Below are 14,245 nucleotides of genomic sequence, written 5' to 3'. Positions count from 1 at the left end.
TAACTTATTTGTAACTTACTTGTTTTTTTTGTGTGTGTGGCCCCAATTTCTATGCTGCAGAACGGCTTTGTTGTTTTGTTTTGTGTGTTTACATGAGATTGTGAATTGGGGTTCCCACATTTGCACTTACTGACTTTGGGGTGCTGATACCTAAGCGATTATCTGGACCAGCCATCCAGGAACAGTGGCCATTCTAATTGTGTAGCTTCTATGGGCCATTTAGAGTCCTGCCTGGCACATGAGAAGGATTCAGAAAAAGTCAGCTTTTACTCATTTTTACTTTTGGAATCCTTTTGGAAATGAGAAACTTTCAAACAACGAGACCAGGGAACCCTAAATTTAAAAAATTCATGAAGTTACCCTAATGTAGCTTTTAAAAAAATTAATTAAACATTTATAATGTTTTAAAAAATTCTTTTTTTGGTTTCAGTTGCATTTTGCATTTAGAACCTTTCTTTTCTGGCACACATATAGGCCTTAAAACACTCTGGGCACTTTTCCGAAGTCCCAAACGGGTACAATGAACTTGTCACCGAATGCTATACTTTATGAAAAATGTGTGGAAAAATCAGGTCTAAATAGCATGGAAAGTTAGTAGCTGAGATCTGCTGTTGGGTCTTCTGCAGGCTAGAAAAGAGACTGATGTGTGTGTGTGTGTGTGTGTGTGTGTGTGTAAGTCCCAGTGCTGAGCCTTGCACTCTTGCTTGTTTGGTTTTGTTTTTAACTCAAGGCTAGTGTTCTACCACTTGATCCACATCTCTATTTCCAGTATTTTTCTGGTTAACTAGAGATAAGAGTGTCACAGACTTTTCTACCTAGGCTGTCTCTGAATTGTGATTCTCAGATCTCAGCCTCCCAAGTAATGAGGATCACAGGCCTGAGACATCAGCCCCACCTGGCAAATGCAAGGTTCTTACACTCAGCTCTTTGATATCCTATGAACATGGGTTCCAGGACTTCTCTCCCTGCAGAAAGTCTGTGGATCTTCTACTTCCTTGTGTGAAGTGGCAGAGTGTTTGTATATGACCTATGTTTACCTTCCTGTATGTTTTAACTTCTCCAGATGTCTTATAATACCAAATGCAGTGTAAGTGCCACGTGAATAGTTATTATATTGCATTGGTTAGGGAACAATGACAGGGGGGAAAAAAGCCCATCATGTTTAGGGCAGACGGTTTTCTTTCCCCTTAAATACCTTCAATCTGAGGCTGATTGGATCCATGAGTTGGAACATGCAGATTGAAGGCCAGTTGCACGAGGCTAGATTTGGCCAAAGCCACAGCTCATCTCCCCAGGGTGCCTGGAATCTCTAATCACAGCCAGGCTTGGCAGGCATGGAAGTGTGGTTAGCTGCACTTCAGTTCTGTGTCCAAGGTACAGTGCTGAGACCCCTTCCACAGGTACATGGTGCGTCCTCACTGCCCATCCCTTCCCTGCCCATCTCCAAAGGGGCCAAATGGAGCCCACCCCGTACTGCTGGGTTGTGGTTTTCAGTCAGCTGTCATGGGGCATTATAACACTGTTTCTCCACTTTCCACTGGGTTTTAATTGTTTCTTTTTTTGTTGTTCATCCTTTAGCTGCTTTCTATGTTTTATTATGAAACAAAATCCTCTCGGAGTCAGAGATATTTTCTTGTAAGCTGTATAACTAGGAAAGCATTACAGTTAACTTAAAACCCTGCCGCTGTCAAAATAATAATGATGATGACAATATTCATAAGTTTCCATAGGTAAAATCTACCTCCATCATCCTCGATCTGAGTGTTTGTTTTGCTCTGGTTTGAGTTTTTGTTTTTAATCAGTTGTGGGACTTGAACTCAGGGCCTAGGCACTATCCCTGAGCTTTCACTCAAGGCTAGCACACTACCACTTTGAGCCACAGTGCCACTTCTGGTTTTCTGGTGGTTAATTGAAGACAAGAGTCTCATGGATTTTCCTGCCCAGGCTGGCCTTGAACTGCCATCCTAGGATCTCAGACTCCTGAGTAGCTAGGATTAGAGCTTATATCTGTGTTTTTATCAAATTGCCAATTTCCAAGTTATTCTTGCTTTGTGCTTTTTATTGGAAAACGTTTTCGTGTGTCTGTGTGTGTGAGAAAATACCTACAGAGGGGTTACAATTACATGAGCAAGGTAATGAGTACATTTCTTATCAAGCATTGTTGCCTCCTCCTTTGTTTCCCCTTCCCATCCCTTCCCATCTCCCCCCTTCTCCCCCCCACCCCCTCCCCACCCCCTGCCGAAAACCTTTTTGTTAGAAGGCTAGTTTGGGGCCTAGGAACTATTAAATGTGAATGTTACAGAAAGAGTAAATTAGGTATAATGTCTCATCAGACACATTACAAGGCACTGGTGTTTAGTTGGATGGGAAGGTGTTTTTCAGAGTATGATTTTCGTCAAATGCTAGGTACATATTCTGTAGTATCTCTGGGGAGGTTTGCTATAACCAGGAGCAGATGTTCTGGATTCCCCCCACCCCCATAAGTGAAAGCCAAGGTTAAAATAAATACTTAAGTACCCAAAGCTAAGTTCTTTCTGTTTGCCTTAAAGGTAATGCCATGGAATGAATCTGCCAACTCCTTAGACTCCTGTGAAGTCAGTTAATGGCAGTACATTAATTTGGTACATCCAGGAGTTACCTATGCCCTAGACTCATTAAAGCGAGGATTAACACGGTATCTAAATCACTCGGAATGCTTTCCTGTACTGGCACTTCAAATATTGTATATTTTATCTGCTTTTTGCTATTGCTATTGCTTTTGCTTTTGCTTTTGTTCGCTGTGGCTTATAAGTCATTTTCTGCTCATTTATAAAAAGTTGTATATTTTATCTGCTTTTTGCTATTGCTATTGCTTTTGCTTTTGCTTTTGCTCTTGTTCGCTGTGGCTTATAAGTCATTTTCTGCTCATTTATAAAAAGTAAACATTTGAAAGAAGTTATTCCTTTGGGATCTTATTATAAATTGTGGCCCTTTTTTGGATTTGTTTCTGCTAGCTCCTCATTTTCATTTACCTTAAAGTGGCTTTATGATATTTCCAATTCATTCATTTTTAAAGATCTAAAGAGAAATATACAGAATTGCATCTTTTGATCTCAGCTGACCTTGCCCAGCGTTTCAAAACGGAACCAGAGGGTTTAAAGGACCCAAAGGAGCTTCAGGGAGTCAGAGAAGAAACTGGAGTAGGTCCCTGCCTGGCTTCAGGTGTGGTCACTGCTGCGTCCCCACTGTGTGACTCAGTTTCTCCATCTGTAGAATGGGCTCTCTGGTACCAACCTTACTGGGATGTGAGGATTGCATGAGAAGAACTAAGGCAGGAGAGGAAACTGAGGGCCCAGGCTCCAGAGATGGTTATCTGATTCCACCTTGCCTTTCCATGGTGACCAAAGAGACCTCCTCATGTTCAGCTACTCGGGGGTGAAACCAAAATGATGGTAGTCCTAGTATGAGTGTGTGTGTGTGTGTGTGTGTGTGTGTGTGTGTGGTGTGTGTGTATGTGTGTGTGTGTCTGTATCTGTGTCTGTGTCTGTGTGTCTGTGTCTGTGTCTGTGTGTCTGTGACTGTGTGCATGCTAGTCCTGGGGCTTGAACTCAGGGTCTGGTCACTGTCCCGGAGCTTTTGTGCTCAAGGCTAGCACTCTACTACTTTGAGCCACAGCTCTACTTCTGGCTTTTTAGAGGTTAATTGGAGATAAAAGGCTCATAGACTTTCTGTCCTGTCTAGCTTTGAACCAGTATTCAGATCTCAGCCTCCTGAGTAGCCAGGATTATAGGCATGAGCCATCAGTGCCCAGCTATTAGGAGAATTTTTGAGCCGTGAGTGAAGTGAGTACATAACATAGAGCTGGGCACTTTACTACACTTGATTGACTGGTTGATTATCATGCTGATACCAGGGTTTGCACTCAGCCTTGTGCTCTCATTTGTCTTTCTTACTCACAGCTGGAGTTCTACCACTTGAGCCACATCTCCAGTCCAGTTTTTTGATTAATTGGAGATACAGTCTGTCAGATTTTCTCACCTGGGCTGGCTTTGAACGATTTTCAGATCTCAACCTCCTGAGTAGCTCTGTTTACAGGCATGAGCTATCATCACCTGGTTACTTTAAAACACTTTAAAGAGATGTGTTGATTAAATAGTACCTAGGATTACTGAAGCACATATCTGGGACACACACACATTCTTTTTCCCTAAAGGGGGAATCAGATGGAATTTTACCCATGTAGGAGCCAAATCTTGGCCATTTCTAAGTTATTTATAAAGGGAAAAGATCCTTTCAAATTGGCACTTTAAGATACAGTATAATAAAGGCTCTTTTGACTTTCTCCTTTTACTCTACCTATTAGTCACTCCAAATACCCAAGCACAACAATGGCTTCAACAAATCCATTCTCATCAAAGCATAGCAGCTTTACTATATTGTCTTGCTTCTCAGAAAAGAAGTGAGCTTTCCCTACCAGGTCAAGTGCTGGTAGCTCACATCTGCAATCTTAACTACTCAGGAGGCTGAGATTAGAGGATGGCAGTTTGAAGCCAACCTGGACAGAAAAGTCCATGAGACTGGGATCGCCAATTACCTAGCAAAAAGCCAAATGGAGCTATATGGCTAAAGTAGTACAGTGCCATCCTTGAGTGGAAAATGCTATTGGGCAGCCCAGGATTTGAGTGTAAGCCTGGTACCAACACACACACATTTTACCAAAAGTATAATCCCATTTCTTAAAGGAGTATTATGCACTGGTGCTGCTGTGCGATCAGCTATGTCTTCCCATAACCTAGAGCTTCTGCTAGGCATCTGTAAGATGAGAATAATCATATGAATTCTATTCATTGTGTGAGTTGCTGTCGAAGATCTGAGATAGTCAGATATGTCAAAGAATAGTTTAAATAGTGTGCCAACTAGATAATCAAAACATAGCATATGCGAATTAGATCATTAGAAGCAATGAAAATAATTTATAATGACCATTTTTACATATGTTATACAAAAATCTTAGTTGTTGCTTTTTTTTGTTTGTTTTTGGTTGGTTGTGGGGCTTGAACACTGGGCCTGGGCACTGTCCCTCAGCTCTTCAGCTCAAGGCTAACAATCTACCACTTGAGCCACAGTGCACTTATGGTTTTCTGAGCAGTTTATTGGAAATAAGTCTCATGGCCTTTCCTGCCCAGGCTGGCTTTAAACCATGATCCTCAGATCTCAGCCCCCTGAGTAGCTAGGATTACAGGCATGAGCCACCAGTGCCCGGCTAGTAGTTGCTTTTTTGAGGATAAGTTTCATCTCATCCTCTTTCCAGACCAGTGAAAACAAATTGTGGAGAAAAAAATTAGAGACATTTAAATTAGCCACCATACTTCTAGGAATTTAAATTTTGTCACTAGAGGGTCTGTTTCCTTTGCCATCTAAAACGCCTTTTTAAAATATGGGAAGTGGTCTGAGCGTGGTGGTTTACTCCTGTAATCCCATCTTCTTTGGGGGCAGAGCTTGGGAGGTCAAGTTCAAGGCCTGGGGAAAAATTGAGTAAGACCTCCATTTCAACAAATAGTGGGGCACAGTGTCATGCACCTATCATCCAAGCTATACAGGAAGCATAAGTAGGAGAATTAAGGTCCAGGCTGGCCTATGCAAAAACAAAAGCTTAAAACCTTAAAAAAAAAAACTAAAGCATTAGTTAGGGGTTGACTTAAGTAGTAGAGTTACCTACCTCATACATTAGTTAAGGCCCGGAGTTCAAATCCCAGTTCTGGAGAGGTGAGGGGGCCACTAGCAAACAAAAAACATAACCTTGACAAGCTGTTTGAATCTCTCCCCAAGTCAAATATATAACCAAGCATGTGGTATACACTGAGAACCCCACCAGGAGGAGTGAGTGTTGAAGGCCAGACTAGGATTCCTCATAGGTTTGATGCTAGCCTGAAGTATACAAGGAGACATTGTCTCAAAAGAATAGAATAGAAGCTTTTTTTTCTCTTTCAACTCCTTTAATTCCATGTTTTTTTCTTTTTTGTTTTGTTTGGTTGGTCCTGGGTCTTGAACTCTGGGCCTGGGTGCTGTCCCTCAGCTCTTCAGCTCAAGGCGAACGCTCTACCACTTGAGCCACAGCACCACTTCCTCCATGTTTTTGTTTTTTTTTTTTCAATGAAGCACTCACATAGCTAATAAAAAAAAAAAATCACAGAAACACTTACTAAGTCCTTCCCCAACCCCCCATCCCCACACCCATGGCTTTTTATATATGGTGCTCCCTGGAGATCTCTGGGTTCTGTTTCAGGGAGCTGAAATGCTACACCCTTGGGCCTCAGTGCCAGTTTCAAGAAGTGCAGCTGCTTGGAGTTGGGAATATCCAAGACTGTAGAGGCCGCTGACTGTCCTGACACTCGGCATTCTGGCTGCAGAAAGATCAGAGACTCTCTCCTGCTCCTTGCCTGGAGGTTTCAGCCACAGAGTAAACTCCTAGCTGAGTGAAGAGAGAAAGAACTAGAAACCACTGAAATCCAAGTCTTGAGTGCTGAACTGTGGCAGCACTGTTTTCTTAAACTCTGAAAGAAATCCTGAGCCCTGGGCAAGGGAGCAGCCAGCTGAGTGGACAAAGCCCTGGCCCCAGAGCCCAATCAGAGAATCCCAACCCTGCGGGGCTCTTGAGTTTCCTAGACCCTCCGTTTCCTCATCTGCAGAAGGAGGGAGGGGGAGAGAGTGCACACTGGTGTTTAAAAGGATGGTTCAGTGGTCAGTGACTAAACGGGGGGATAATAGAGATGGGAAAGCAGAGGTGACCCCGGAGAAGCTGGGGGAGGGCCAGCTAGAAAAAGGGAGGGCGGGCCGGGCACAGATCCACCCATAGCCCAAGATATGGGAGAGAGAGTCCCATGAATAAATCCCGACATAGCGAGGATGGACGAAAGCATCCTAACTAAATTTCCCATGACTCTGGCAACATTAAAATAAATAATAAATAAATTAATAAATAAATAAGTAAAATGAAAAAAACAATTAAACCCACAAAGTACGCAATTGTCCAAGCTTCAGGCAGGTCAGAGACCTCAGTGTTAATTCCTCAGCCAGCTAAGGGAGGAAAAGCAAAGGAAAAAAAAGAGAGAGAGAGATGATGTGAGTTCTGTTGACTTGGTTGTTGGAGTGTTTCTGAGCCAGGCTGCTCCCTCCTTCCCCTCCTTGTAGTATTATGGGCTGTTCTTCATTACCTGCCCTACCTATCTTCACAATCTAGCCGCAAACAGCTTTGGTTGACCACACCACTTCCCTATTGAAAGTTAATACTGTTTGACTCATTCTGTGCTGCTAACTCTGAAGCCAAAGAAAACAAGCCAGAGAATAACCATCTTGTATGGAGTTTGGAAAGTGCTCAGCGGCCCTGCTTTCAAAATCCTATACAGTAGCTTTACTATATCTCTCCACTGCAGCTGCAAAGAAAAATGAAGGAAGCAGAGAAGTGGCTAAGGGGGGGAAAAATAAAAGTTGGGGGCAGGGTAGACACCAGGAAGGGAATGGGGTGGGGCTCCCCTCGGGCGGAGTGGGAGGGGAACAGCACCCTGAGACTTTGTGAAGTCCTTTCACTGAGCTGAGATTTTGTGTTGACACGTGCACAGAGGGCCTATTTAAAAAAGAAAGAAAGAGGGCCCATTAAAAGGAGTTTAAAAGGAGAGAAAACTTGAAAACTCCCTTCAGAACATTTTCCCTATTGCCAACCAATAGAAAGGAGCTGAGCCCCGTGGATAATGTCCCCAGGTGAAGAAATGAGATCTGGAGGGATTCCAGAGGAAGAAGGCTGGGGCCGAGGATTGCCACGGAAGCATCCACGCCCTCTTGCCCTCCATTTCCGACCTGACTCAAATGTGGTCAGCAGAGCCAAGGGCGGACACTTGTGTCTTGGAATGAATAGAACGTTCTCTCCTAACATCACCTGGCAGGCAGTAAGAGACTCACGTTTTGCTCACCATGCTGTAGCTCTTGGGAGTCCACGAAAATAGCCACTTGCCCGATGGACATTGGTGTGTTTTTTTTCCTCACCCCTCCCCAATAGTAGGAGAAAGGCTTGGTGAAATTAGCATCCCCAAACAACCTGAACCAATTCTCTGCCCAAGGAGGGAGTACGAATGGCTTATACCAAATAGCTGGGAACTGGTGACTTTCTTATCTTGGCTTTCCCACTTAGAGCAGACCCAAGGCTGGTTCCACATGTCTCCAAGGCCAGCTCCTGGCTCAGCATGTCTCAGAAGCATGTAGTCAGCCTAGAAAAGGGGGCTAGAATCAAGTACCTTTCCCAGAGTTTGATACCCAGGAAGGAGTTGCTCTGTCCCTATTCCTCAACAGAGGACGTATGCCGCTGGCTGAGCATCCTACGTTAAGTCTAGCCCAGAGGAAGGAAATCATTCATTCACCCATTCCACTCCCATTCACTGGGACAATCCTCAGTCGTAAGAAGGACTATCGTTTACCTTGGCCTGGGCACCATTGCTAATTCCAAATAGTGTCAGAGGCTACAGAAGAAACTGAAGATTGTTGCAGGGATGGGAAGGGCCTGCAGAGAGAGAGAAGAGAGAGAGAGCGCTCAAGGCCCAGGCCCCATGGTTAGAATTGGTGAGCTCAGGGAAGATTTCTCCTTTTCCCCAGATCTGTCCAGCCCAAGGCTTGCCCTGCTCTATCTATGAACTCCAAAGCCAGGCCTGAAGCCCCAGGCACATTTTCTGAGTCCCTGCTGACCTCTCCTTTGTGGCACATACTCCCCTTTGGCCACCTTCCTCTCCATCCTGTCTCTGGTGGGCAGGACAGCAGGGGCTGTCCTGATAGACAGTCTAGATGACGGGCAGTTATCACTTGGGCTGCTTTTTAATTACACTCTTAAGAAGAGGGTCCCAAGACAATGCCTGGATAGGCCCACGATTACAGGCTGGTGATCCCTCCTCAGGAGACCATCTCCTCCACCTCTTGGCAGGCTGCCACTGGTCCAGTACAGACACAGAGAAGCTCACTGCCCTGAGCTACAATTACCTTCTTAGTCACCAGACAGAGCAGGGGCGAGAACCAGGTGAGTGGTGGCTACCAGGCTTCCCACTCTGCTGTCAGAGATCCCAGGTCACCTCCTGTCACTCAGCCTGGAACTTGGGGCACGGAGTGATGGCTCTGTTCTTGACCCTGAGTTCTTGGGGGTACAATTCCAGGAGGGAGAAGAGGGCAGGTCCCGTGCAGCCCCCTCAGAAGCCATTCGCGGTTTGTCCTGGGTGGCCTTCAACGGGCTTTACTGTTCTGTCCCCACTTTCTGCTATGTCTTGTTCTGTACTTGCATGCTTGGCCCGGCGTCTGTGTCTCAGCTTGTGACCTGAGTGTGATCAAGGGAGATTTCACATGTCTGTGGTCAAGATGTAATGTGTGCAATGTGTGTGGACATTTGTGATACCAATGATGTAAATGCAGGAGAGGTGTTTGCATGTCTGGGGTGGATGTGTGTATTGTGCGATGGAGGACTGTGAGGGGTGTACAGGTGTGACTCAAGTATGTGCTGTGTTGTATTAAGGTGTGAAGTACCCACTATAGAGAAACAAGTAAAGCCACAGGAGCTCTCGGCTTACATCGGGTGTCACGTTCTTCTGCACCAGGACCTTTTATCCATCTGCCTTAATTTCTCAGTATTCGGAAAGAAAAACTAGAGATGAGCACTGCTGGCGGAACACCTAATGAGACAATTCTCCATAGAACTCCATCTCTTCCCTTACGATAGTTTGCCTCAACTGTAGCTTACTAAGAGCTACTTGGAATTACACTTGAAAAGTTGAGGTCCTAATTCCTTTCCCTCAAATCAATTCTTCTTTTCTCCAATCCGTGGGTAGGTGATGGGATGCCTGTAAGCTTGAAGAATCTGAGGGTCTATCCCTTCAGTCAGGGGGTCATTCGGTTAGCATATGGTGGGCCTACTGTGTGTCCGGTGATCAGAGGTGTCCACCGATGCTGACTCAGTTTCTTTCCACGGCTAGCCCCTAGGTTTCCTTTCTCTTGAGGCCAGCCTAGAGAGAGGGACAAGAATCAAGTGCCCTCCCTGGCAGGAGGGAAGACTACTGCTTACACACTAGAGATACAACCGGGAAGAAAATTAAACAAAATCTCCGTGGATGCCAAAGCCATAGAGGCCTGGCGTGTGGAGGAAAGTTACAGCGGCACACGGGGTGTCCAGGAGTTCCTCACAGAGAAGGTGACATTTGTGTACAACCTTGAAAAATCAGGTATTCACAGGTATCTGAGAAGAATATTCTAGACAGGAGGAAAAAGACACACTGCAGCTGGAGCAGAGTGTGGATGCCACATTATCCGCCTTCTAGGCTCAAGGAGGGGCTTCTAGTTTCTTAGAGAGGAGATCTAGTAAAAGCCAGCCTGACCTCTGACATATGCGCTTTCTGCCAGGGGAAGGGCTGGTTTGGAGGGCCCCTTATCACAGAGCACTGGCGACTCGAAGGCACTCAGTTACCTGTCTCCACCTGCACAGCGAAGCCATCCCTACGGGTGAATGACCTAAACTAAGGGTCTGGGTCTCCAAGATCTTTGCATGAGTAGAAAATGTTGATGTTCCCTAAGGACAGGCGGTAACCAGGCAGACTTCCCTCCACTGGCACAGTGTGATTCGTCCAGGAAGAACCTGAGAAAGCGGAGCAGAGGCCTGTACAGGAAGTGTGGGCGAAGGAGGGTAATCCCTCGTACCCTTGGCCTTGTGTTCCTCCTGTCCCAGCTGGAAGAGGGGCTCAGACAAACGGCAGAGGAGTGCGGGCCTGGATTCTGGTTTAGCGCCGCACCTTTCTCCCAGCTATAGTCCTGGCAATTTCCTAGCAGGTTTTCAGGTAGGTTCCTGCCCTCATCTCTCTACATGCGACCTGGGGCCATAAAAGGAAAGAGGCCAAAGGACAGCAGAATGTTCTAGTGGGCAGACAGGGCCATAGGAGGGCATCAGTGGAAATGCTCGAGAGAAATGAGACATCCGTGAAAAATCAGTGTCCCGCTCACTAATGGTGACCTGTCTCCAAGGCCACTGATGGCCAGCAGGAAGCAGAGGGAAAGTAAACACGCGGGTCAAAGCGCCCAGCTTGCCAGCAGCCAGAAAGGTGGTACCAACCCGTTACCAGCCAAGGGGGACCCTAGACCAGAAGACCTGCTAGTGATCACATTCAAACTCTTGACAGTCAGACATGAGACAGCTTCCCAAGCCAGGTTATCTGCCTGAAAGAAAAAGCCAAGGACGCTTTAATAATCGTCGCATCCTATTAAGTTGTGTGTGGAGTCATCCAACAAGACCTGCTTGAGTGGATAATCATGGCAGACGTAATTGCTGTGCATGCTTTTAGAGCCCCTCAGAGTAATCCGTTTTAGTCCTTTAATTCCAGGCTTGCAGATAAGGAAGCCGAGTGAAGAGACTTGCTCTTGTCCTCAGCAAAGTTTGGAGGAAGCACAGATTTAGCATGGGGAAAGCTAAATGCCAGACTAGCAGTGATAGCTCCGGTGCCACGACTACTCTCCTGAGAAAGGAGGATTAAAGCACCTGCATTAGCATCTGCGTCCTCAGGGCACTCCAAGGTCTTACCTGAATGGAAGAGGTTTCATAGGACCTTCTCCTGCCTTTCCCCACAGCCCTCCCTCAGACAGACAGCAGAGCAGAAGTCATTTCTTCCTTGAGAATTCAGGCTAGATTCTAATCATCATCCAGTTGTAGGGAGAAACAGACCTAGCTGTAGGGCAGAAAGGGCATTTTCAATGGCTCTGTATACATCAAAGAATTAAAAAAAAAAAATAAGCTGGGTGTGGCAGTACACACCCATAATCTCAAACTACTTGGGAGGTAGGGCCAGGAAGAATTCAAGGGCAGCCTAGACAAAATTGAGGAGACCCTATCTCAAAAACTACAAGCAAAGAGGGCTGGGTAGGGAGGTATCTCAAAAATGGCAGTTCCTGCCTAGGAGGCCCTGAATTCAAACTGCAGTACTGAAGAGAGAGAGACAGAGGCAGATACACAGACACAGAGACTATAACATGGTTCTTACCAAAGCAAGGTCATTATTCAGTGTCTATGAAGACTTAGTCTAAACACACTCAGGGTAAAGAACTATGTTATCTTCTATATCCATGAGTTCTACACCTGCCAATTGTCCAACCATGACTTGTGTGTATATGGGGGGAGGGGGGTGGAGATAATGTTTTAATTTTGTGTGTATCAAACACACAAAAAAATCCATCCTTATGTAATGGTAACATTGTAGTAGATATTGCAAATAATCTACAGATGATTTAAAGCACACAGGAATGCGTGCTACATGATGGGTGCCAATTCTAGCTCTTTTTGTTGTTGTTGGCTGTGGGGCTGGTTTTTAGTTGATTAATTGGTAATAAGATTCTCCTGTCTGGGCTGGCTTCGAACCGAGATACTCAGATGTCAGCCTCCTGAGTAGGTAAGATTACAAGTGTGAGGCACCAGTGCCCAGCTCTAGACCATTTTTATATCGAGGACTTGCAGATGTACTGTGTTTGGCATCTATCTGCAGGAGTCCCGGCTCCCGCGGGTACTGAGGGAAGCCTGTGTTTAGTATTTTACTTCCAGTGCCAGCAAGTGAGACGCAGATAGGGAAAGGGACAGAAACATCTGTGCAGTCCATTTGCTTCACCGGCCTTCCTGGAAATTCTAGGTAACTGCAGAGGTTGCTTCCAGTGTGGAGACAGCGGCCGTCCACTGTGAATCATAGCACAGCTCTGTCTCGCCGAATTCTACACCTGAACTTGCAACAGAAGGGAATTAAAGGCAGAGAATGCCAAAGTCAATGTGATCCAAAACTTGGTAGCTTTTCATGCGACTCATTCCAATTTGGGCTCCCAACAAATTTCAATTTCCAAATTCACTGTGTAAGTGTGAGTACTGGGGAAGTAAAGCCGGACTGGGTGTGTTTTCAGACCTGTGCACTTCCTCCTACTGGCTGTGTGACATTGGTTAAGTGATCTAACCTCTCTGACCCTTGCTTCTCCTGTATCAGTTTTAAAATGTGGCTAATTTCTCTCGCTTGTCTCCAGTTCTGCAATATAACTTGTGCTGCTCTCTCAGCTTAATCATATGGAATGCAATTGGGACGAGAGCTAGGAGCTCCCTGTATTTATATAGCATTGGATGGTATATAAACAGATGCAGGTAACATATATTAGGATATGTATTAACATGTTATATCATATATCATATCTTTATGTTATATAATGTATTGAACATATAATATGTAAATGATATATCATATTGGACAATATTTTGCCAACATTAAATTAGCTGGCAGATTGGCTTAGGCTTACTATTTAAGAAGGTTTATTTTACTATTTACAAGAGGATTGTACTCTCAGTACTGTTACTGTTTTCTTTTTGTTGGTTATTGGGCTTGAACTCTGGGCCTGGACTCTATCCCTCAGCAGTTCAGCTCAAGGCCAATGCTCTACCACTTGAGCCACAGCTCCACTTCCAGTTTTCTGAATGTTTTATTGGAGATAAGAGTCTCATGGACTTTCCTGCCTGGGTTGGCTTTGAACCTCAATCCTCCGATCTCAGCCTCCTGAGTAGCTAGGATTACAGGCTTGAGCCACCAGTGCCCGGCTACTGTTTTCTTTATTGGTTTATTGAGTGTGCAGACACACGTGCACACAAGTCCTGGGTCTTGAAATCAGAGCCTCATGCTCTTACATGGCTTTTTCACTCAAGGATGGTACTTTACCGCTTGACCCATTCCTCCACTTCGAGCTTCTTGCTGATTAACGGGAGATAAGATTCTCACGGAGTTATCTGCCTGTGCTGGCTTCTGACTGCAATCCTCAGATCTCAGCCTCCTGAGGAGTTAGGATGACAGGCATGAACCACGGGTGCCTGACTTCAGTACTCTCACTTTATAATCTTGATGACCCTGGGATCTAGACATTGGACCATGGCGCAGGAAAAGTGAGCTTTTCTCCACACTCGAGTTTCTGTAATCAAATGTGAGGATGTATGGGAGGAGCCTTGAACCATGAATGCCCCATTGGGAAGGCTCTGTGGACTTCTCTTTGGGGCCTTTATCTGCATGCAGAGAGTCTCCCTCATTACTTTCCCTTCATGCTTTCCTTTCACTGTCAAATCAACTTGCTGGGTCAGCGTCAAATTTAAAAAAGTAAAATGCGGGGCTGGGGAGATGGCTCAGTGGTAGAGTGCTTGGCTTGCATGCCTGAGGCCCTGGGTTCGATTCCTCAGCACCTCATA

The 14,245-nt window shown here is 45.4% G+C and overlaps 1 protein-coding gene across 2 annotated transcripts in view; it reads left to right on the top strand.

Moving 5' to 3' along the window:
* Positions 1 to 14,245, top strand: part of Runx1 (RUNX family transcription factor 1) — a 228,623-nt gene that overhangs the window by 169,820 nt on the left and 44,558 nt on the right. The gene's annotated exons all lie outside the window — the stretch shown is intronic.

Source organism: Dipodomys spectabilis, unplaced genomic scaffold (genome assembly GCF_019054845.1).
Source record: "Dipodomys spectabilis isolate Male_0828 unplaced genomic scaffold, ASM1905484v1 ptg000107l, whole genome shotgun sequence".
Lineage (NCBI taxonomy): Eukaryota > Metazoa > Chordata > Mammalia > Rodentia > Heteromyidae > Dipodomys > Dipodomys spectabilis.
The sequence above is the reverse complement of the archived record's forward strand: the minus strand, read 5'-3'. Positions and strand labels throughout refer to the sequence as shown.